A 23,162-nucleotide genomic window follows, 5' to 3' on the forward strand; every position below is an offset into this window, starting at 1 on the left:
AATATTACATAAACCATTGATAAAGCAGAGGTCAGATTTGAGAGGATTGACTCCAATTTTGAAGGAAGTTCTACTGTGGGTAAAATGCTCTCAAATAGCATTGCACGCTCCAGAGACAATGTTCATGAAAGGAACAGTCAATTCATGTAGCAAACTTCATTGTTGTCTTATTCTAAGAAACTGCTACAGCCACCCCAGCCTTCAGCAACCACCATCCTGAACAGTCAGCAGCCAGCAACATAAAGTCAAGACGCTCTGCCAGCAAAAGTATTGCAACTCGGGGAAGGCTCAGATGATGATTAACATTTTTTAGCAATAACATTTTTTAATTAAGATATGTACATTGTTTTTTCAGACATAATGCTATTACACACTTCATAGACTACATTGCAGTGTAAACATAACTTTTATAAGCACTGGGAAACCAAAAATTCATGTGACTCACTTTATTGTGATATCTGCTTTATTGCACTGGTTGAGAACCAAATCCACACTATACCTGAGGTATACCTGTACAAGAAATGTTTGAACTTTAAAAATTACCATTTGGTGAACCACAATAGCAATAATTTTCTCTGGGAAGAGTTATTCAGGGATACTTGATAATAAAACTAGTGAGTGACAGCTCCAGGCTCTCAGACGGCCCTTGCAAACCCAGGCTTCTGGCCCACCTGTGTGCTAGCCAAGTCCAACAGCCCCAGACAGCTCAGTGGACCCAGGAGGCTCACACAGCTCCAGGCAGCTTCCTCAGCTCTGGGCTCCAAAAGGACTCCTGTGAACCCAGGCCTCCTGTTCACTCCAGTCCTGTGGGCTTCTGCAATTCCTGGCAGCTCCAGTGGCTCAGGTTCCCAACGAGCTCCCCAATCCCAGGCACCCAGCCCAACTCAGCACTGACTTACTTTCATGGCATCAGGCTCACAGGTAGCTCCCATGAACCCAGGCTCCTGGCTCACCCCAGCACTGGCAAGAACTCATGGCCCTAGGCAGCTCCTGAGTCTCCAAGCTCCCAGTAGTCTCAAGTAAGCCCATGCTATTGGCACTGGCCAGCTCTGTGGCCCTGAGCATATCCTGTATCTCAGGCTTCCAATCAAAGCCCACACACCCAGGCAACAGGTGGCACCTGTTAACCCAGGGTCCTGGAGGAGCCTAGTGCCAAAAGGACTGTTCTCCCCGACTTTTGTGATTTTTGAGGAAAATAAACCCTGAGCTAACATCTGCTGCCAATCCTCCTCTTATTGCTGAGGAAGACTGGCCCTGAGGTAATACCCGTGCCCATCTTCCTCCACATTATATGTGGGATGCCTGCCACAGCATGGCTTGACAAGCAGTGCATAAGTCCACACCTGGGATCCGAACCTCAAACCCTGGGCCGCTGAAGTGAAACGTGTGAACTTAACTGTTGCATCACTGTTCTGGCCCCTTTGCCAGGCTTTTGATCCACCCCAGGACCAGGGACCCAAATACTCCCACAGCAAGCCAGCCAACAGACACAACCAGATTCCCCAACCTATGAAGATTGGAAGAGCTGCCTACATCCTTAAATGAGCAGACATCATCTCAAGACCACAAATATCATGAATAATCAAGGGAATATGACACCACCAAAGGGAACTGATAAAATTCCAATGCATACACTGAAGAAATGTAGCACTATGAACTGTTTGACAAGAATTCAAATATTCTTCTAAAGAAATTCAGTGAACTACAAGCAAACACATACACAACTGAATAAAATTAATAAAACATTGAATGAAAACAATAAAGTTCAACAAAGAAATAGAAACCATAGAAAAATAAGCAGAAATCCTATAGTAGGAGAACAAAGACTGCCGTAAAGAATTCAGTAGAGAGCTCCAACAGCAGGCTAAACCAAGCAAGTTAAAAAATTAATGACTTAGAAGACATGTCATTTAAAGCTATACAGTCAGAAGAGCAAAAAGAAACAGAATGAAAAAGAGAGAAGAAAGCTTGCATGTGTTATGGAACACCATTTAAAGAAACTATCTACACATTAATGAAGTCGAAGAAAGAGATAAGAGGCAGAAAGGAGCAGAAAGCTGATTTAACAACTCTAAATATATGTATGCACTCAATATTGGAACATTTAAATATGTTAAACAAATACTAACAGATCAAATTGATAAAGAGACAACAATACAATAAGAGTTTGTTATTAGTGCCATCGAGTCAATTCGGACTCCTAGTGACCCTGTATACAGCACAGCAAAACTATACTTTGGTCTTTTTGCGCATGCTCTCACCTTCTGGCACTATATTAGACAAAGCTCTGCTACTATTCATAGGGTTTTCATAGCTAATTTTTTTTGGAAGTAGATGGTCTCGTCCTCCTTCCTAGGGTGTCTTAGTCTAGAAGCTCTACTGAAACCTGTCCACTATGGGTAATCCTGCTGGTATTTGACATAGAAGTGGCATAGCTTTCAGTATCACAGCAACACACAGCCACCACAGTATGACAAGTGATAGATGGGTGGTGTGGTTCCCTGACAGGGAAATGACCCTAGACCACTGCAGTGAGAGGACCAAATCTTAAGTTCTAGACCCCCAGTGTTGGCTGATAGTAAGAGTAGGGGACTTTAATACCCAGCTTTCAATAATGGATCAATCATCCAAAAAGAAAATCAAAAAGGAAACAATGAACTATACCTTAGACCAAATGGATCTTACAAACATACAGCACATCCTTCCAATAGCAGCAGAATACACATTCTTCTAAAGTGCACATGGAATATTCTCCAGGATTGATCATACAATAATTTACAATGCAAGCCTTAGTAGATGTAAGAAGATTGAATTCATACCAAGCATTTTTGTGACCACAATGGTATAAAACTAGATATAAATAACAAAAAAAACTGGAAAACTTACAAGCATGTGGAAACTAAACAACACACTCTTGGACAACCATGGATCCAAAAAAACCACTTTAGAACTCAAATATTTGATTCTTGCAATCAGGCAAGAAAAAGGAAATAAGAGGCATCCAAATCAGAAAGGAAAAAATTAAACTCTCTCTGTTGGCAGATATTATGACCTTATCTGTAGAAAACTATAAATACTCCACCAAAAAACTATTAAAACTAATAAACAAATTCAGTAAAATTTCAAGAAAAAATCAACATGTATAAATCAGGCACGTTTCTATGTACCAATGATGAACTATTTGAAAAAGACATAAAGAAAATTATTTCACTTACAATAGCACCTAAAAAATAAAATAGGAATACATTTAACCAAGAGGGTGAAAAATCTGTGCACTGTAAATAAAATAAATTGAAGAAGACAAAAATAAATGGGAAAATATCCCATGTTCATGGATTTAAAGAATTAATACTGTTAAAATGTCCATCCACTCAAATCCATCTATAGACTCAATAAAATCTTATCATAATTCCAATGGAATTTTTCACAGAAATAGAAAAGCAATCCTAAAATTTGTATGGAGCCATAAGAAACCACGAATACTCAAAGCAATCCTGAGAAAGAACACAGCTGGAGGTATCACAATTTCTAATTTTAAGCTTTATTACAAATCTATAGTAATCCAAACAATATGATATTGACATTAAAATAGACACATAGGTCAACGGAAGAGAATCGAGAACCCAGAAATAAGCCCATGCATACACAGTCAACTGAAATTTGACTAGGAGTCAAGGATACTCAATGAGGAAAGGATAGTCTCCTCAGTGAATGGTGCTAGGAAACCTGGATAACCACGTGAAGAAGAATGGAATTGGACCCCTATTTTATACCACTTTAAAAAATTAACTCAAAATGAATTAAAGACCTAGATATAAGACTCGAAACTATACAACCACTAGAAGAAAACATGGGGAAAAACCTCCTTAACATTGTTCTTGGCAAAGTTTTTTGCATATGATACCACAAGGACAAGCAACAAAAGCACAAATCAACAAGAGGGATTACATCAAAACAAAACCCTTCTGAACAGAAAAAATAATGAGCAAAATGAAAGAAAGCCTAAATAATATAAAAAAGTTGTAAACCATCTATCTAATAACAGGTTAATATACGAAATATATGAGGAATTCATGTAACTCAGTAGCAGAAAAACAATCCATTAAAAATTGGGCAAAAGACTTCAATAGACAGTTTTCCAAAAAAGACATACAAATGGCCAATGAGTACATGGAAATATGCTCAACATCACGAATCATCTGGGAAATGCAAATCAAAACCACAATGAGATATCAACTTAAACAGTAAAATGGCTATTATCGAAAAGACAAGAGATAAGTGTTGGTGAGGATGTAGAGAAAGGGAGCCCTTTGCACTGTCAGAAGAAATGTGAATTGATACAGCTACTATGGAAAACAGAATGAAGGCTCCTCAAAAAATTAAAATAGAACTACCATGTGATACAGCAACTCCCTCAATATATCTTGTTGTTCCTTCCATGATGGCATTGTAGCTTTACTTATTACTACGTATTATTTCAATGTATGGACATACCATTTTTATTTAGTAATACTACTATTGATGAAAATTATGCTCTTTGTAGTCTTATATCTTATGAATTTAAGTCTTTAATGAATATGAATAAATTTTATGAATATATCTCTTTTTATAATACATTTACTTATACATAATAGATATAAGTGCCTTTCAGAAACTGGGACAGAAATAAATAGCCATGGGAGGGATCTGTGTTCAGGGTGGGAGATGCAGGATAAGGCATGTGGAATTTTTTCTGTGTAACACTGGAGGGTGGCAGGGTCCACGTCCAATGTTAAAAAATATCAATTTGCCTCATGATAAAATTATGATGAGGTGAAGAACAAGGAAACACGGGTTAGAGAGAGAAAATCCTGATTTGGGGCTGAGGAGATGGGGGAGGAGAATCTGGGATTGCAGGAGCTCAGCCCCTTTGAGTTTGCCAGTCCAAAAATATTGGGAGCTGGGAGTCAAAGCTTTAGCCTTTAAATTTTCTCTGGAAAAAAATGTCAAGCCCCCTGGAAACCTCCCCTTACTCCCTTTCTAGAGAAGATATGAGGGTGCCAAGGAGAGGGAGACATATACACTGAAGTAGTTAGGAGTAAAGGCATATGTCTTCAACTTACTCTCAAATTGTCCAGAAAAGAGATGATAGGTAGACGATAGATAGACAGACAGATAGGTAGGTAGATAGATAGATGATAGATGATAGAGTAGAATAAATCTTTTTAGGAACAACTGTTGCTGAACCTAGTTAAAGGGTTAATGGTAGTTCTTTGTATCACTTTTGCAACTTTTCTGTAAATTTTAAATTTTATCAGAACAAAAAGTTACTAAAGATAAATATGATACAAAATTTTTTTCACTTGTATATTTCATCCAGATATTTGCCCTGTTATAGAAAAATAACTTCTTAACTGTCAAGTTCTTCTCATTCATCCCAGAATGACATCTGGGTAAAAAGTAACTTGAAAGGTTCCTAATGTAACTATTGAAGAAAATTTCCATGGAACAAATCACCTTTTTTTTAAACAAACAGCCTTAGATTTCTTTTCAAGGTATTTCCTTGTATGTGACAATGGAACACAGAATAATTGCAATCTCAATAATCTCACATATAGATGCAAAAACATGATAAACAATATCAAATTTATTAGTCATTTCAAAATGTTTATATAGGGTGAAAAATACTGAGCTTCAATTCAATATTCTTATAGAAAGAATCTAATCTTCTGATTTGTTTACGTGCACTCACAGATTATTCCTAAACTGAAACCTAAGATACAAATAGAGATACAAAAAATAGGCACACAAACACCTACACATCAATTTACGTATATTTATGCTATCAACAAAGCTGAAAAGCTTAGTTCAGAAGAATAGATCTGTGAACTAGACTGGAGAGAAGAGGGACAGAATGCTTCTCAAAAGACATAAATATAACGGAATTTGAAAAGAGAGATTTTTAGGAAATGGAAGGTATAAATTCATTGAGAGAGCAAAGAAGGAAGGAAGAAAATGAGCATGAAGGAAAATGGAGAGTAACCTAGCTATGGTGCTTAAAGTTGAAAGTGTGTATACGCATATGACAGTGCTGAGAATCCTGAACCACAGGGCCTGAAGAAGATTTCTACATTATTTCTTTTTCTCTAGGACAATAACTGAGGCAGTATTTAAATTATGGGCAGAATTTATAATTTCTACATATATTTTTATTCTATTACTTAGAGAAGAATTCTGAATATTTATTGAACCCATTAAATAACTGTTTATCATTTAATATATTGTGCCCAGTGAATCTTATGTTTCTTTTTTGTTAAAAAAATATTAAGTACATTTCATAAATAGTTATAACTCTTAGGTGATTCTTTTTCTCTTGTAGGTTTCAATCTTTCATGGGAAAGGTTAATACTACCTTTTGTGATTTGGCTATTGTGACAAGGCACAGTAACCCACCATTTAAATATCCCTCGTTCTTTCTGTGAATGCTGTGCCTCAGTTCAACTTTGCCCATCTCTTCTGCTTCCCTCCTTCACAGACAATTCTCTCTCTCACACTTGCTGATAAGTTATGGCAAAAAAATAAAGAAATCACAGCACAGCCTTCTGTGGTTACCCCTTTTGGGGTCTCAATTGCTCAAGTTCTGTAAGTGTAACTCTTTAAAATGATGTTAGAAGTAGCTAATTGGTTGAGTTTTACCCGGAAAGTTAAAAACACTTAGTTTGGCCCCAAGGCTGTAGGACTTATTCAGGCCTTTTGACTCTTAATCATTAACTAGTTGTTACACTAATGAAGACTACTTTCTACAGCTCAGAAACCATCCAGTATAATCAGGCAGTACATTGCTTAAAAAGAAAACTTTTTGTAATTAAACAAAAGTTTCATATAAAGAATTATTAAACTAGGGAAGGAGAGTACCTAAAAAGAGGTAAAAACTTTACAGAATATCTTGGAAGAAGGGACAGTATTTAAGAAAGGATAAACTTGAAAGGATGTTTTCTCCTCAAGGCTGAGGTTCAGACCTCATCAAAGAAGATGTGGTTACAGCCCCCGGGACTGTTTATAAGTTCACTCTGGCTACATCAAAAAATAACCACCAAATAGTAAATCATAAAGACAATTTCACTTAGAGGTCACAGTCATTTGAGGGTTGATGAAAAACTCCCAAGATTCTTTTTAATTTCCCAAGAAAGGGAGATAATACCTCGTGAAATATGAATCCAAATGTTTTCGTTGCTTCTTCTGATGCAGATATGATTTTCTTCTTCCTTATACAATTGCCTGAATAACTTAGTACATTAATGAAAACAGTATGTGAGATATTGTGAGATATCTTCATCTGTTGCATGACTCATCTTCAGCATTCTTATTGAACTTAGAAAGGGATATGACATAAGGGATGAAAAAACTACCATCTATAAGTAGAGAAAAGGTAGGAATTCATGTTTTAATTTTCTTTTTATTGGAAAAGAGAGAAATAAAGTCCTTACCAATGGTTGCTTTTAAGAGCTGTGAAATGAAATATTTCCTATCTTTTTTTGAAATATGACATTGTGGAGGAAAAAATGTAGTGGACATGAGTCTCCTTTCCTTGTCCTCTTATCACTGGCCAACTTAAATTTTTCTTACATTAGTCCTTTTATACTCTTACCTAGTGCTCACTAGAAATCTGATAACTCCTTTCATTTCTGTCCTTCCTGTGTCTGTCCACATTCCCTGTAGTATTTATCTTCCCAATCTATTATCTCACTACGTGTAGACCAACCTGATTTCTGATTTTCATCTCCTTGAAATCATCAACATAAATGATTGCCTACACCATATATTCTAATTTACTACATCAAATTAAGAAAGCAGAATCTGAATATTACTATGACTTTCATTGCTACAGAAGAGAAAGTCCTTCATCTACCAAAAAGAGTTGGTTTTAGCTGGAAAGAGGAACTCATTAGAGCATTCAGTGTATCAGGGGATGGACTCTAGAGCAAATGGAGACTTTATGGAAACAAAAGAATAATGTGACTAGCGTCACTGACTGGGGCCATTGGGAGAGTAAATTCCAAAGTGGCAATTATTGTCCTTTGAGGAGTTGCCCTAGTCAGAACAGTTTCTGAAATATACTTTCAACATGACACCACACTGTTGTACTAGGATAAAATGAATCTATAGACCAACCATCACTGATAAAAATGCATTAACCTGTGTTTATAGGGAAGGGAATGGGTTGTCTTGAATTACCTGAAACTTCTTCCCCAATTTCTCATGATGTTAAGGGCCAAATCTGAGGCATAATTTCTCAGAGGTTGTCCAGTTTGGGGTGGAAGGGAAGCATGAAACATTTCTAAAAATGGAATACATAAAGACTAAACTGTGTATCTTTGCCTTATTAATTTGAGTTAGTTGTGTCTGCCTGACATCTCTAAATCTCAAGGCCAAGTTTAGCCATGCAAAAGGATTGAAAGTAATCTTTGAAGGCCATTCAAATAATTACTTAGAAGGTACTATCAAAACTCAGAAAACTTAACAAAACTATAATATTTTCAAAACATTTTCATCAACAATTTCCACTGGTATCTTGTCAAGAGCTTTGCCATAATATGTAAACAAATAAAATTAGCTGCGATTGCTAGTCTATGTCCAATAATTGACTTGTTGATGTAAAAAGAAAAGCATATCATGAGTTTGTAAATTAATAAACACTTAAATTGCTCCATTATTTCTAGCTAACATATATCATCCGAAGCAAAGAAAATCTTGGTATGGAAATCGTATCTTATTATAATAAGACTACATTTTAAAAATTGTAATTATTTTATTGAGGTAATATTAGTTTATAGCATTACACAAATTTCAAGTGTATATATTTATATTTTGATTTCTGTGTAGACTACATGATGTTCATCACCATCAGTCACTGTACACATGTGCCCTATGACTCCTTTTGCGCTCATCCCTACTTCTTCCCTGCTGATAACAACCAATCTAATCTATCTATGCATTTCTTTATTATTGTTGTTGTGTTGTTTTTATCTTCCTCTGATGAGTGAAATCATATGGTATTTGACTTTCTCCATCTGACTTACTTCGCTTAGCCTAGTACACTCAAGATCCACCCATATTGTCACAAATGGCAAGATTTCCTCTTTTTATGGCTCAGTAGTATTCCATTGTGTATATATACCACATCTTCTTTATCCATTCATCCATTGATGGGCACTTAGATTGTTTCCAAGTCTTGGTTACATGAATAATGCTGTAATAAATATAGGGGTAACATATCTTTTCAACCTAGTGTTTTCATGTTCTTTTGATAAATATCTGCCTTTCTGATATATGCTCTGAGCTTAATAAGTCTCTTTTACCAATGTATTATGCACTTTTCTTTCTGGTGTTTTTGTGTTGTTATCCAGAATGGGTAAATCTCTGCATGGTCCTTTTAAGAGCAAGTCTTTCTTTCTCTGAAGTTCCATAGTTTTTCTGGACATATTCCCCGTTGGTTGTCAAAGCCTGCAGCACCAGGCATTATGGAATCTCATCTTGGTTGTGCTTAATCTAAGGCTGAGATGCCTATTGTGGCATAGATCTCCTGGACAGATCTCCCTGCTCCTCTAGGAAATCTTCCAACCTTTGAAATTTCTCCCAGCTGTGAAGTGCCTTGGCAAGGATGTGGTTTTTCCCTCAGCGGAGGTGTATTTGTGCCTCTTCCACACCTTTCAGTGCTGTTTCTTGTTGTGGGGGTCCTTTTATCCAGTTGCCAGATCTCCCTCAGAGGAAATTGTTCCACAGGTAGTTGTAGATTTGTTGTGCCCGTGCGAGTGAGTTCAGAGTCCTTCTACACAGCTCTCTTCCCAGAATCCTCCAGAAATTTGTAATTTTAAGAGAGCAATCGGGTATCTTCCTTTCTATTTAAGAGAAGTACCAGAAAATAGTCTTTATGTTTCAGTGGTCTTGATTGCTATGAGAACTCAATAAGAAAAGTCTGTAAACATTTTCCACAGTGGTAAGTACATAATTTTTCAATATGTGTTAGTTATTACGAGTGCATTTTAATTTGAACTCATATTTTAACAAACAATTCGACTTTAGTTCTTTGTTATTCTTTATTTTAGATATTAAAATTGCTAAAAATAAAACACCAATGTTCCCACAACTCAGAATCACGAACTAGTACTTTTGTCATACTTATTTCCACCATTTTTAGCACAGAAATTATCACAAAGTTCACTTCTCCTTTAACTCCCACTCTCTGACCTGACACCAAACCTAGAGACAGCCACCATCACGAGCGTGTCATGTACCATTCCAGTGCACTTTCATGTATGTTAAATGTTATTTAAATTTAAAGATTAATATTGTTAAATAGTTATATATTCACAGTTTAAATATTTTTACTTTACTGGTGAAAAATTTAACCAGTGAAATGGTTCTAACAGAATTCACTGTTATCAAAATCTAGGAAACGTCTGACCTCAGCTATAGAAGATTGTACCAAGCTCCAATAGTCTTCATGCTGTGCTCACCAGATTTGTAAGAGAATTTTTAGCCTCTGCCAATCTACTGAGTGCTAACAAATGTTAAAGTTCTTATGTGTAATATTATGAACTTGTTGGAAAAACATGGATGGTATAAAATGTTTTAATTACAGCAAAGTATTCTAAAGCGGCAGCTCTCAGCCTTTTCTTTTCTAGCAACACACGAGATGAAACACACTGAAAGTATGTTTCAAAGCGCTTTATGGAAGAAATATGAACTCTGACTTTTGATAATTTTCAGAGTCCATACTGACCCTGAAAAATACAAAACCAATGCAAACCATTTTAACTGTAAGGTTATAATAGACTATAAGGCAAAAAAAAACATATGCGTGGACAAATGACCTTAATTCAATTCTAGATTTCTGGTAAATTGAGTGCTTTATTTGAGAAGAACGTGAATTAGAGTACATTGTAAATTATTAAAATATCATGGATGGAACTTCAGTTGGAGTTGAGTTCTGAGCATTGGTATTTATTTACTGATGGATATGATTTTCTTCTTTTCCCAACCCTTTCATCTTCATAAGCTATCAGAAAAACTACACAGTCCAAGGGTGATAACACACACCAGTGATGTAAAATATAATGATATCACTAAGGTTGGTTATGAGATGCCAGAAGAAGCTATTCATTCTCATCTTAACAGTACAAATGTTACATGTAACGTTAAAAAGAATGGATGGAATTGCAGGTGTATATAAAAAATAATCCTGTCATCTGCCTTCTAAGGTATTGCCTGGCCACTTATAAGCTAATTGGTTTCACATATGAACTAGACCATTTAAGGTCAAGTTTATGAGAATTAATTATTTATTTAAATTGATCATTAACATGGTCTTGGTTTTCCCCGACACAGAGATAAAAGTCAGAATGTCAAAGCCCTAAGGGAAACATCTTTTGGGTCACATATGAGTGGAAAATGAAAAATTTGAATCTCTCTTAATTATAAAAAAAAAGGAGAAAAGATAGAGAATATCTAGTTTTCTATCCCTTGTACACATTCAGATTTTGAAAATGCATTTTGTACGCCTGACAAAAGACACAAAACATTAGTATTCATAGTCAACACTTCAAACAATCATCCCCCAAAAAATAGTGTGCATCTCAGATCTCACAATTGTTTAATGTCTCTTTGATGAAACTTCTAGTCAAATGTTCACTTCCTGCCTCAGGTCTTTCCCTACAGTCATTTTGGAGTGGTCAATTGTGCCTTTTCAAAGACATTCATCTTCCTCCCAAGAGGTACAGCATGGCTGCACGAAATGAAAAACTAATATCAGATCAGAAAGCTATATCCTAGTAGATTTCACTTACCATCCCTGGGCTAGAGCTAATTCTCTTTATGATTTTCCTCAGATTTTGCCTGTTCACTTTCCTGGGAAACACTATTTTCTTCCTTTCACCTCTAATTTTCAGTTCCTCCTACCAACGCTGTTTCAGGGAGTCACACTTTCATTACTACATGTGTGTTTCACCGTAGGCTCCACCCCTCTAATGTTGTATAATCTTATCTGGGGCACAGATAAAACTACAACCTATCTAGGTTTGCCATCCAGTGCTACTTTTTCTTGAAACTGAGAACGGTGAAATGTACCCTTCTGGTTGTCAACACATATGACAAATATTCTACAGTCTGCAAAACCCTGCACTAACTGGAATTCTATATGCACATATTTGGCAACGCTCTCATATTGGTACCCTAGACCCACATGCTGTCCTACTGTGTGTATACTATGGCCTTTAAGTCTTTTTTCTTCGTAACCCTAGTTATTATTGTGCCCCTCATTGTAACCTTCAGCTCCTAACAGGTACGTTGCATGTGATGACTTGATTTTGAATCAAGTCGTGTCAGAGGAAAGAAAACATAGAACATTTATATTTCCCTATCATGTGTTTTTTCTCTGCTACCACAAGTTTGATAGATTACATAGTTACATAGATAGCAATACACAGATTATACATATAGATAAATCTTCAGAAAAAAAGACTTTTATTGCCTAGACCAGGGCAAATTCCTTACTTTCTTCTATATGATTATATAGAAGAATCAATACCTTGAGAAACAAAAATATGAATGTGTCTGTGAAGGTAAAGCTTGAGAAGGGGTAGGTGTCTATTTTGAGAGCTGTTTTCTAACCCATGCACTACATATATTTAGTATGATAAAGATAGTTCTGGGACTGACAGATCAAAAATGCCTTTAATGGAGCATGTAATGAGATCCTTATTCATTACAAGAAGCATGGTATTTCTGAGTTGGTTGGCCCTCAGGCCTACTTCCAGGGACTCTAAATCACCCATTAATCAATGAAGGACTCTAGTCCTGGAGATTACATGACTTTCACCTGTAAAAAACTTGTCTTTACTATAAACATTAGATTTTTCTGCTATCAAGGCAAATTCTTTAAACTGGTGTGAATGATATAGATGATACAGAGAAGATAGAAATCATGTACAATAATCAGTTATTTCTAGATTTATACGAAGTTATCACCTCAACTGGAACCCCTATATGCCCATATCTGTTTTTTTATCAGTCTTTTACAATAGCACCCACTGTGTCACTCCCTTCTCAAAGAAGAAATCACAAAAGAAACCAGAAAATATTTGAAACAAAATGAAAATGCAAAATGTCAAAATGTGACATGAAGCTAAATCAGTGCTTAGAGAGAAATTTAAAAAAAGAGAACTGTCTGATATTCATGATCTAAGCTTCCACCTTAAAAGGCTAAAAAGGAAGATCAGATTAAACTAAAAGTCATTAGAAGGAAATAATAAATATAAAATCAAATCTATGAAATGCAAGCCAAAACTATTAAAAATAATATATGAAACAAAAAGTGGGTATTTTGAAAAGATCAAAACACTAACAAATCTCTAGCTAGACTGATTAAGAAAAGAGTGGGTGAAATACAAACTACTAGGTGAGAAATAAAAGGGGAGTCAGCATAGATCTTACAGGTGTTAAAATCATAATAAGGGAACATTATGATCAATAAATTTGACAGCTAAGGTGAAATAGATAGATTCTCTGAAAGATACAAATAACCAAAACAGATTCAAAAAGAAATTAAAAATCTTAATACTTGCATACCAATGGAAGTAATTGAATTTTTAGTTTAAGATGTTCTCACAAAGAGAACTACAGGCCCATAGGTCTACGCGGATGATTTCTGTTGAACATTTAAGAAGAAATAATACCAATACTATACAAAGTCTTTCAGAAAATGGAAGACAAGGGAATATTCCCAAGTCATATAATGAAGCCAGCATTAAATTGGTACAGAAACTAGACAAAGACATGACAAGAAAAGAAATATATTGCTTAATATCACTCATGATTACAGACACAAAAATTCTTTCCAAAAGATTAGCAAATGAAATCCAGCATGATTTTAAAAACACAATACATGATGGTCAAGTTGGGCTTTTTCTCCAGAAGGCAAAGTTAGTTTGATTTATGAAAGTCAGTCAGTGAAATTCACCATATTGATAGAATAAAAAAGAAAAGCCATCAGATCATCTCAAGAAATGCAGAAAAAGTGTTGGACAAAACTCCACATCCTTTCATAGTAAACTCTCTCAGTAAACCAAGAAGAGAAGGAAACAATAAATCAAGGAGACAACTGCACTCCCATGGACATTGCAGTTTTGCACACATTGGCCAAGATATGGAAACATCCTGAGTGTCCATCAACAGATGAATGAATCAAAAAATGTGGTATGTGTATACAATGGAATGTTATTCAGACATGATAAAGAAGAGAACCCTGCTGTTTGTGACAACAAAGAAGGATCTTAGGGCATTAAGATAAATGAAATAAGTGAGACAACAAAAGAAAAATACGGTACGGTTTCCCTTATACGTGAAATCTAAAAAAAAAAAAAACATCAAACTTATAGAAAAAGTGAGTAGCAAAGTGGTTGCCAGTGTCTGGAAAGCGGGAAAAATGAGAAGACGTACACAATGGGTACAATTTTCAGCTATGAGGTGAATAAGATCTGAAGTTCTAATATATAACATGGGGTCTATTGTTGATAACATTGTATCATATAATTAAAATTTGCTGAGTGTGGAACTTAAAAGTTCTCACCAAAAAAGTTGAAAATGTGAAGTGATGAACGTGTTAACTAGATGATACGGAATGCTTTCACATTAAAAAAAAAAAACGAAAGAGTTCAAATATAGATGTACTTACTATTATCCCTTAGGTTAAGCCTTATTAATCTGACATTAGTCTCATGTATGTTGGCAATGCTGACATGGGCTCACTCAGCTTCTCCAGGACTTGTATAAAGCTGAACTTCGTAGCAGTAAACGGATACTCCATAGCACCACATCAGCCTCAGATTGCCAGGACCCTGGAAGTCCACAACAAACGGCAAAGAACACTAGGAGTGTTCTGCTTGGAACCTAAATCAGCCCCTGGCAACCAGGAAAGGTCATCAGTCACGTGGCAGGGGAGGGGAATAGACAATGCTTCCCAAATGTCTTCATGTTGTAGCACATGTAAGGTCAAAATGTACAAGTCTGCTCTTGGCCAGAGGACACTGACAACAGGGACTCTGTCCCTCAAAGGCCCTACTCAGCAACCCCAAAGTCTCAGAGGATGAATGCCTTTTCATATGTATTCAATTCAAAGATCACTGTTTAAGAATCTTGGCAGTTCAGATCTCACAAGCCCACACTAATAGTCAGTGTTCTTTTAATGTAATATTTCAGGGACCCACTAGGCCTCATCTTCAAAAAAGTCAGATTCCTTCCCTCAGCAACACATCCCTGTTTCATTTTAGGTTAGATCATGAGTATAGACATGGAGAGTTGAATTCTCATTGTCACTAACTAGTCAGCCTGAATTTCAAGTGTAAAAACTCATGAAGAGTCCAAGTAATTTGAAGTCTTCAAATTTCAAGAATTTGATATTTCAGTCCTGTGGTAAATGGATCCCCAAACCCATGCTCAGTCACTGTTCTTCAATGTTGTTCCATTCCCAAGTACAACACAAAAGCTCTGTTTTCTAAAAGAGTAAAGGAATATAATGCCCTAACTAATCACATATTTGTCAACAATATCGCTCGGTCCTGGTTTTGTCTGGTGAGGTGCTCATTATGGAAACCTCAATTCTCTGTTTACAGGGGTAGTTGTGCGACCTAATATATGAAAATTAGTCCTCCTATACCAAAATAAAGTCTGAGATTAGTCAAGAACATCTTATTAAAATAATAAAAGATAGATTATATATATTTTATATATAATACACATTACACATTATAATGTATGTAATATATATTACATATATATTTAAAATGGAAGCATTCCTTCCAATAGAATGCCAACTGTGTTAGTTTCCCCTTACTGCTATAAGATATTACTTAGGGGCTTAAAACAACACAAATTTACTATCTTAGAATTCTGGACATAAGAAGACTAAAATGAATCTACAGGAATGTATTCTTCTGAAGGCATTAGGAGAGAATCTATTTTCATTCCTTTTCCAGCCTCTAGAGGACACCTACATTCCTTTCCTCTATCTTTAAAGTCAGCAGCAGAGTATCTTGTCTCCTCTCTGACCTCCTCCCTCTCCCTTAGAAGAATTCTTGTGATTACATTGGCCTGCTTGGATAATCGAGGTTAATCTCCCTAATTCAATATCTTTAATTTATTTACATCTGTAAAGCTTCTTATGCCCATATAAGACAACGTATAATCACAGGCAACAGGGATTAGAATGTAGGCATCTTGAGAGAAAAGAATGAAGAAGCATTATGCACCTATAAAATTAACAAATGTACAAGCATACCTTTTTTATTGTGCTTCACTTTATTGTGCTTTGCAGACAATGAGTTTTTTACAAATTGAAGGTTTATGGCAACCCTGTGTCGATCAATTCTCTTGGTGCCATTTTCAAACAGCATTTGCTCACTTCCTGTCTGTGACACGTTTTGGTAAATCTCACAATATTTCAAACTTTTCCATTATTATTATATTTGCTATTGTGGTCTGTGATCAGTGATCTTTGCTGTCACTATTATAATTCTTTTGGGGAGCCATGAACCATACTTATATAAGATGGTGAACTTAATCGATGAATGTTGTTTATGTTGGGACTGCCCCACCAACCAGACATTCCCCCATCTCTCTCCCTCTCCTCAGGCCTCCTATTCCTTGAGACACAAGAATATTGAAATTAGGCCAATTAATAATCCTACAATCACTTCTAAGTCTCCAAGTAAGTGGAAGAGTTGCATGTTTCTCACTTTAAATTGAAAGCTAAAAATGATTATGCTTAGTGAGGAAGACATGTTGAAATCAGAGGCTGAAAGCTAGGCCTTTTATGCCAAAAAATTAACAAAGTTTTCAATACAAAGAAAATGCTCTTCAAGGATATAAAAAGTGCTACTCCAGTGAACACACAAATGATAAGAAAGCAAAAGGGCTTAACAGTGATAATAAAAAAGTTTTAGCAGTCTGGATGTAGAAGATCAAACTAGCCACAAAATTCCATTAAACCAAAGCCCGTTCCAGAGTAAGGCCCTAACTCTCTTCAGTTCTGTGAAGGCTGAGAGAGGAAAGGCAGCTGCAGAAGAAACATTTGAAGCCAGCAGAGGTTGGTTCATGAGGTTTAAGAAAGAAGCCATCTCTATAATATAAAAGTACAAGGTGGAGAAGCAAGTGCTGATGAAGCAGCTGCAAGAAGTTATCCAGGAGATCTAGCTAATTAATGAAGGTGGCTACACTATACAACAGATTTTCAGTGGAGATGAAACAGCCTTCTAGCGGAAGAAGATGTCATCTAGGACTTTCATAGCTAGAGAGGAGAAGTTAAGCCTGGCTTTAAAACTTCATAGGACAGGCTGACTCTCTTGTTAGGGGCTAATGCAGGTGGTGACTTTAAACTGAAACCAATGCTTATTTACCATTCCAAAAACACTAGGGCCCGTATGAATTATGTTAAATCTGCTCTGCCTGTGCTCTAGAAATGGAACAACTAAGCCTGGATGACAGCACATCTGTTTACAACAGAGTTTACTGAATATTTTAAGCCCACTATTGAGACCTACTGCTCAGAAAAGAAAAGATTCCTTTCAAAATATTACTGCTTATTTACAATGCACCTGGCCACTCAAGAGCTCTGATGGAGAGGAACAACGAAATTAAAGTTATTTTCATGCCTACTAACACAATAGTCATTCTGAAGCCCTTTGATCATGGAGTAACTTCAATCTTTATGTTTATACATTTTGCAAGCAGAAAAGGAAAAAGAAGAGAATGGGAAAAAACCTAGATAGTGAGAGACTAGGACACTAGGACACTATAAAAGACGTCCCCAACAATAAGACTTCCATAATGCAAGATGGTTCAAAGAATTAAACTAGGTTTTTTAAAGTTTGTATAAGTTTTTTTGCTCTGCGATGGTTCACTATCTGTGGTGCCAATTATCTACTAAAAGTTCTTTTATATACATGACTTTTGGTTCTTCATTTCTTGGACAGTAGGTTAAGGACAAGTGAATACGCCCATAGCATTGTTTATGCCCAGTTGCAGATGAAGGAAGAATCACAGACACACAGGGGGAAGACAAAGTCAGCAGAATCGATGTAATTACAAGCCACACTGGAAATGGAGAGGGAGTTTGGGGATGTTTTTCATTTTAGTAATTTAGGAAAAGGGTTTGAATCAATGATACCTAAACTTTAAAAGCCTCAAAAACTACAACTTACATTTGCATTACCATACAAAACTCAGATGTTGCCAAGATTTTCCTTTATATTGAATTGTCCTTACCCATTATTCCAGTCTAGCTGCCAGTTTAGTGTCATATACATAGTACAGTTATCTCAGTGGAGATGGTTAGCAATAACATATGTAACAAAATTATTACTTTTTTAAAAAATACGTTTCTTTATTTAGAAAATATGTAAGTTGATATTCATAATTTACTTACCTAAAATATTCAAATTAAATCGAGCTTAAAAAGAAAAAACCTAACATTTCCCATACAGCTTTTATCACAAAATTTTTCCAAATATATTTTCACATAATTCTTTCAAACATCCATTGGAATCATCAAATCATTTTCAGAACCCAGTACTCTGCCTGCCTAAGATATTCCTTATTTTCCTCAGTTATACCAATGCTCCAAACACTTACTTTACCTAACTACACCCAGCCTATAATATCCATTACTTTACAAGCTATATATCACAGTTTCATAAGTTATTTCTACCTCCTATACACTTCTCACAGCCTTGAAAAAAAGAGATATACGAGATGCTGACTTCTGCTGCATTACTTTAAAGCCTTTCTTGCTAAGATTCATAACACTTATTTTCTTACTATTGATAATGAGATATTAAAGAATACAGACCAAAAATTCTCTCACTATTAACTACTATTCAAAACAGAATAACATGTTGGAGAAAAGATTTAAGGTATTTTACTATATCTTTAACTAAACCAAAGATAGAAGACAAATTTTATGATAAATTATGCTTTAAAAGCAAGAAATTACAAAACATATTCTAGGTTTTTTTTAAATTAAGAAAATCTTTCCATAGGAATTACATCGGCTCTTTAATCAGTATTTACAACAAATTCCATGCTTCATTTTCAGTTAAGAAGAGGACACCTTTGTTTTATTAGGTTTGTGCCACTGAAAAAAATTTAAGATTGATGTTTGATCTTGATTTCACATGGCCGTTTTCTCCATTAGAGAGTGACTAGTATTTAGGCAGACTTCTTTACTTCATATCTGTTACAAATAACTCTGTGACACTGTGAGAGTATGTGATCAATAAGCACTGATAGACTGAGTGAATGAAAGATAGGTTGACGAACGGATAGTTGAATGAACCATTGGTGAAGAGATGCTCTATTACACTGTTAACGTCACAGCATCTGGGCTCACTCCCACCCCAGTAGTCTCTTTACTGCCCCTCTTACATCTTTGTTTCTTAGGGTGTAGATTACAGGGTTGAGGCTAGGGGTGACAACAGTATAAAAGAGGGCAATGAACTTGCCTTGATCTTGAGAATTTCCTGATGATGGCTGGAGATATATGCACATGACTGGAATGAAAAAGAGGGATACAACCAGAAGATGGGCTCCACAGGTCCCAAAGACTTTCTGAAGGCCAGTTGTTGACTGCATCCTCAGCACAGCCCTGGCAATGGCACTATAGGAGCTAAGGATGAGAATAAGTGGTATGATCACAAAAATGGAGCTCATGACCATGAGGGTCAGCTCATTAGCATGAGTATCAACGCATGATAATCGCAGTAGTGCTGGAACTTCACAGAAGAAGTGATCCACTTGGTGATGTCCACAGAGTGGTACCCAGAAAGTAAAGGAAGAATGAATGGCTGAGGTGGTAAAGCCACTCACCCATGAAGCCACAGCTAACAGACGGCAGAAACGAGGGTGCATGAGGACAGTGTAATGCAAGGGTCTACATACAGCTACATAACGGTCGTAGGACATCACTACCAGTAGCACACATTCAGCTGTTCCCAGTGCAAGGACAAAGTAAAGTTGAATCATGCAACCAGCATGAGAGATGGTTTTCTCTGGGCCCCAGAGGTTGACCAGCAACTGAGGGATGGAGCTGGTGGTGTAGCAGAGATCCAGAAAAGAGAGGTTTGAGAGGAAGAAGTACATGGGAGTGTGGAGATGGGAGTCCAGGTGTGACAAGATAATGATGAACAGGTTGCCTATCAACGTCATCAAGTAGAACATCAAGATAACCACAAAGAGAACTACTTCCAAATGAGGCCAATTAGAAAAACCCAGCAGAACAAAGTAGCCTCCAGAACTTGCATTTTTTGCCTTCATTATTCATTTTTTTCCTGTACCTGAAGAAAGAATTACATAAACGCAAAGGCTGCCATTTTCCAACCTTGCAAATAGATAGAGAAATAACTACCATTATGACAGTAGAATTTTGATAGATTTGGTTTTTTATTTCATTCAGACATTTGTCCTGTTGTAGATACAACCAATAATTTCTCAAATGAATGAGTTCCTTCTATGCATCCCTAAGTTAGCATTTGGATAGATGAAGATTAAAGATGTTCCATAGCCAGAAGATGATTTTCATAAAGAATAATCTTTTTTACAGGAAAACTTCAAATGTATTCCCTTTTTCACACTTTCAGGCTATTTCCAATTTTTGTGGTTACAGGAAAGAAATATCTATAATTAATAATCTTACATATAGATGAAGGTTTACCATGACATGAAAAATAATTCAGTAGTAACTTTAAAATATTAATATTGGGTAAAAAATAAACTTCAATTGAATATGATTATAGAAATAAAAAATATTCTTATTTGTTTATTTATGCTACCAGCTTATTTCCAGACAAAAAAGAACATATAAATGGAAGTATAAACAAAGACACATGTGTGAGGACACAGACACCAACTTATGAATATTCATAATAGTCCTCATTAGCTGAGAAGTGAAATAGATTGAGAAACTCAATGATGGAATGCTTCCAAACCTAAATGAGAGTATAAATAATTTTGAAAGGCAAAAAAAATTACAGAATTGAAGAAAACTGTAGAGAGGGAGCAACAGAGAAAGGGAGGGTGTTTGGAGCAGGAAAGTGGAGAGGGATTCTAATAGTGGTACTTGGAATTGAAAGTGTGAGACCTGGACAATAAGGGTTAAAGGTAGTTTTCACAGGGGGACCGCCCTGTGGCCCAGTGGTTAAGTTGGGTGCATGCCACTTCAGTGGCCCAGGTTCAGTTCCTGGGCGCACACCTACACTACTTGTTGGCAAACATGCGGTGGCAGCAACTCACATACGAAATAGAGGAAGATTGGCACAGATGTTAGCTCAGGGAGAATCTTTCTCAGCAAAAGAAAAACAAAAAAAAGATAGTTCCCACTAAATTTCATGTAATTTACAATAATTAAAACATAATTTAAATTGTCATAATTTATAATTACTTCATATGTCTTAGATTTTCTACATTTTGGAACAGAACTTCTGAATAGAAAATACACTAATTTTTAATACACAAAGATATGTGAATATTGCATAAAATCCCAAACAAGTTCCTCTTGTGGTTGTTTATTGTAAAAAATAAAGTTAAGAAATTCAACTGTGTGCCAACAGTTTGGGTTTTTAGTTGCTTATTTCTATTGTGCATCATCAGTCTTTCATAGAAAAGATAAATATGTTTACTATATAGTTACTGCTATAAGACATAGTAACTCACCATTTAAATATTTCTAAATAGGCTTGCCACTTCTGCTCCTCCCACACTCTCTGATAGAATATGGCAAAAGACAAATTCAACCAAAACAGATCTACCAGCAGACTTTAGAGGGACTTTTACTGGCTCAAATACTGTAATCTTGACTATTAAAAAAGATACAAGGGGGGCCAGCCCAGTAGCACAGTGGTTAAGTTCGCACATTCTGCTTTGGAGACCCAGGGGTCGCTGGTTCAGATCCCCGGTGCGGACCTGCATTGCTTGGACCTGCATCACTTGTCAGTCCGGTTCAGATCCCTGGTGTGGACTTATGCACCACTTGTCAAGGCGTGCTGTGGCAGGAGTTTCACATATAAAGCAGAGAAAGATAGGCACCTCGGGGCCAGAAAAAAGAGGAGAATTGACGGCAGATGTTAGCTCAGGGCTAATATTCCTCAAAAAAAAAAAAAAGATACAAGAGTTATCTGATTGGTTGAGTTATGCTGGAGAGCTAGGAACATTGAATGTGGCTCAGGGTGATTCAGACAGGCACAAAGATATCTACACACCATTGAGTATTTTGGGAATGAAAGGATCATTAACCTTTTGAGGCATGATGGAAAATTCCACAGGATATTTTCAAATTTCCCTGAATAAGAGGTAATACACCATAAGATATTTGAACTCAAAAGCAGTGGGTACGTGTTCTGACGCAGACATAATTTTCTTCCCTTACAAAGCTGCCTGAATTCCTTACTGGATTAATTAAAAGAAAGTGGCAGTTGTGTGATATTTCTTTAACTGTTGTATAACCTGTCTTTCAGCATTCTTCTAAAAGTAAAAAGAGATAGAGGAAAAGGAACCCCAAAAATACAGAATTAATGAAAACAAAAGTTTGGAGCTTTATGGTTTGACTTTCTTCTTAGTGGAAAAGAGGGAAATGAACTCTCTAGCAAAGGTAGCTTTTATGGACTGTGGAATAAAAAGTCTTCTCTCTTCCTTTATGTCAAACATTATCAGGGAAACGGATGGCTTAGCACTCTCTTCTCAACCCCATGGTTACCAATGGACATTTTTCTAATTCTTGTCATATTCGCTCTTTTATAGTAAACCTGGTTCTTAAGTGGTGCTCCATCAACTTCTTTCAGTACCGACCTTCCTGTGTTTATCCACGTTCCTTGTCATTCTCTTCCTGGTCTATGTCCTCATCATGTCTAAACTGATACAGGGCTCTCTGGTTGCCATGTGACCTGAGAACATTAACTTAATAGTCCTCCTATACCATCTTTGCTAATGTATGAAATCTAACTACGGAAAGCAGAGTCTGAAAATAGCTATGATTATCATTGTTATGGGAGAGAGAGAGCCTGGGTTTGTCCAACAGATTTGCTTTTGGCAGAACCTGGGAACTCTTTAGGGCATTTAAGTTATCAGGGGATGGTCCCCGT

General features: G+C 36.2%; 1 pseudogene; it reads right to left on the minus strand.

Moving 5' to 3' along the window:
• Window positions 1-19,416: 19,416 nt before the first annotated feature.
• LOC106843520 (olfactory receptor 2J3-like) lies at window positions 19,417-20,350 on the minus strand (annotated as a pseudogene).
• Between the last annotated feature and the right edge of the window lie 2,812 nt (window positions 20,351-23,162).

The sequence above is a fragment of the Equus asinus genome, chromosome 8 (assembly GCF_041296235.1).
Source record: "Equus asinus isolate D_3611 breed Donkey chromosome 8, EquAss-T2T_v2, whole genome shotgun sequence".
NCBI lineage: Eukaryota > Metazoa > Chordata > Mammalia > Perissodactyla > Equidae > Equus > Equus asinus.